Here is a 3110-nt window from a genome sequence, read left to right as displayed (position 1 = left end):
TTCTGTTTTCCTCATGTGTGAGTTCACAGATATAAATTTCCCTCTAAGAACTTCTTTCATTGCATCCCATAGATTCTTATAAGTTGTGCTTGAAATTTCATTGAATTGTAGACATTGTTGAATTTCTTGTTTAATTTCATCTATAACCCATTGGTTGCTGAAGAGGATGTTGCTAAATTTCCATGTATTTATGGGGCTTTTTTGGTTTCTTCTGTTATTTATTTCCATTTTCATTGCAGTGTGGTCAGATAATATGAAAGGGAAATTTTCTGTTTTCTTGCATATACTTAAGCATGACTTATGGACCAGTATGTGGTCTATTTGAGAAAGTACCCCAAGTGCAGGTGAAAGAAATGAGTATTCAGATGTGGTTGTTTGGAACACTCTGTATTTGTTCACTAAGTCCATTTCTTCCAAGTTCTGCTTCAGTTCTTCTACTTCTTTTTTCATTTTTTATCTGCTTGACCTATGTTTTCAGGATAAGGGGGCGTTAAGGACTCCAGTTAAGATTGTGGTATTGGATATTAGATTGCTCATGTCCATTAAGATTTGTCTTATATAGTTGTGTTCTCTCGTTTTTGATGCGTACATATTTATGTTACCTCTTCCTCTTGGATTTTTCTCCTAATATGTAGTATGTAGTGCCTTTCTTTATTTCATTTGATCATTCTTCAATTGATGTTGAGACTGTCTGTGAACAAGATTGCTACCTGTTTTTTTTTCCCCCTGAGGTGCTGAGGCATGTAGTATTATTTTCCATCCTTTGATTTTCAGCCTGTGAATTTCTTTATCAGTCAAGTATGTTTCTTGTATACAACATATTGATGGATTTTGCTTCTTAATCCACTCACCCAGGGTATTTCTTTTAATTGATAAATTCAGTTCATTTACATTTATGGATATAATTGAGATGTATTAACTTATGATTGACATGTTATTTACTTTTTGTTGTATACCTCTTTTTCTCCTGTGTTTGTTTTCCCTACTTGGTGGGTTCTTTCCATTCTCATTCATGGAGTTCTGGTAATTTTTAGTCCTTCTCTAGAATAGCTTTTAGTAGTCTGTGTAGGGGTGCCTTTGTCATCATGAAATTCTTTAGCTGTTCTTTGTCATAGAAATATTTGACTTCTCCATCAAACTTGAAAGAGAGGAGCTGACCAAATAGCTCAGTCGATTAAAACACCTGCAAGCAGGCACAGGGGCAGGGTTTCAATCCCCAGGTCTTCTATGCTGGCCTGCCCCCAGGGCACCCTGAGATGGCAATTGAGACTGGGCATGGTGGTGCATACTTTTAATCCCATTTCTTGGGAGGCTGTAAAGCAGGCAGATCGCTACTAGTCTGATCTACTAGTGATACCCTGAATACCTTGTGGACCCTTCCCTAAAATGAAAAATAAAAAACGAGCCTCAGATAAAGTTGAAAGAGAGTTTAGCAGGGTATATAAGTCTGACTGGAGTTTATTTTCATGCAGGACTTGAAGTACTTTGCTCTATGCTCCTCTTGACTTGATGGTTTGTGAAGAGAAATCTGCCACTATTCTAATGGGTTTTCCTGTAAATGTGATCTGTTTCTTTTCTCTAGCAGCATTTAGTATATTGTTCTTGTGCTGGAATTTTGGAATATTGATTATTATGTATTTGTGTGTGGTTTTGTGTTGATGTTATTTTGAGTTCTATATGCTTCCTTTGCTGAATATCAGAATTTTTCACCCATGTTTGGAAAGTTTTCTGCTATTACTTCTGCCCATATTCTTTTTATATCATTTGTATTGACTTCTTTTTTTCTCATTGATACCTGTTGTTCTTACCTTGTTCATCTTTGCATCATCCTACAGATGTTTATTATTATTTTTCCTGCATCCTAGATATTTTTAAGGGATCTTTTCTGACCTCTTCACTAGCTGCATTAGTGTCTTCAAGATTTGAAAGTCCATCTTCACTTTCATTGCAATGATTTTGTCAGCTTGTGATTAAGGTTTTAATTTCTTGCATATCTCTTTGAATCTGCTTCATGCATTCTATTTCTTTCCTATATTGCTCATTCAAGGAGTCTATCATTCTATTCTCCTCTATTTTTATTAGTGTCTTCTTTAGAAGCAGTTAGTACTTCTTTCATTATAGTTATCATTTCTTTTTCTAATTCAGACATTATTCCTGATCTGATTTCCTCTGTACCTTTTTGAAATTGTTTCTTTATTTCAGATGCTATTAATTCACAGATTTCCAGCTTGTGATTTCCAATTTCTTCTATTCTAGTGTCTGCTGTATTTGTTCTGGATGGGCTCATGGCCTGAGAATGCATTTTGCTCCTTCTCTTTGTCATTTTGTACAGCACTGTCCTCTGACCTTTGGTGTAGAGATTTGGTGCAGTTATTACCTTAACACCCACTGAAATTCTTACCACAGAGAGATTATGTGGTTAAGTCAGTTACAGTTCTGTATTTATAGCACTATTCTCAGGAACACTAATAATGGGTAGTAATATTTAGCAGTTGAGAAAATTTTGTATATAATAGGTTTGTATTTTAGACCATAAGAGCAAATGTTATGTCTGTGTAGCTAAGCAGATATTAAATTGGGAATTTGTATTTAAATTAGTTCTCCTAAATTCTGTCTGATAACCTCCCTTGATGTACATGGGGGTCTTCCAGGCAGACTAGTTCACCTTAGTTACCATTTCCCCCTCTCTTAATCAATAGTGAGAGAGAGGATGCTTTCATAGTTCTGGATCTAGCAAAGTTTCTCAGCTTACTGGGTCTGGATCTACCATGTTTGAACTCATCCAGATGTGCCTCACTTGGTTCTGGTTGCTGTGCTTAGCTTCTTCTTGCTGCAGCCTGTGGAACTGAACCTGCTGTCCCCCTCTGGCAAGATGTTCAGTTCCTGGGTCAGCTGAGTGGGTCTGTTGCCTAGCCTCTCTGCAAGAAGTTCTGCCACAGAGTTCCACAGCAGGCCTGTCTTATGGAGGAGGTTAAGGCAAGAGTGTGGATGATCACACACACATACAACATGCCTGGTCTCTTGCTGGGAAGGACTCTGGGGAGCAGTGAGCAGGTGGAAGGTCCCACACATGCCAGACCTGGATTCTGGATGGAAAGGGGTCTCTTATA

This window comes from Octodon degus, unplaced genomic scaffold (genome assembly GCF_000260255.1).
Source record: "Octodon degus isolate 3935 unplaced genomic scaffold, OctDeg1.0 scaffold00192, whole genome shotgun sequence".
NCBI lineage: Eukaryota > Metazoa > Chordata > Mammalia > Rodentia > Octodontidae > Octodon > Octodon degus.
Note: the sequence above shows the minus strand (reverse complement) of the source record.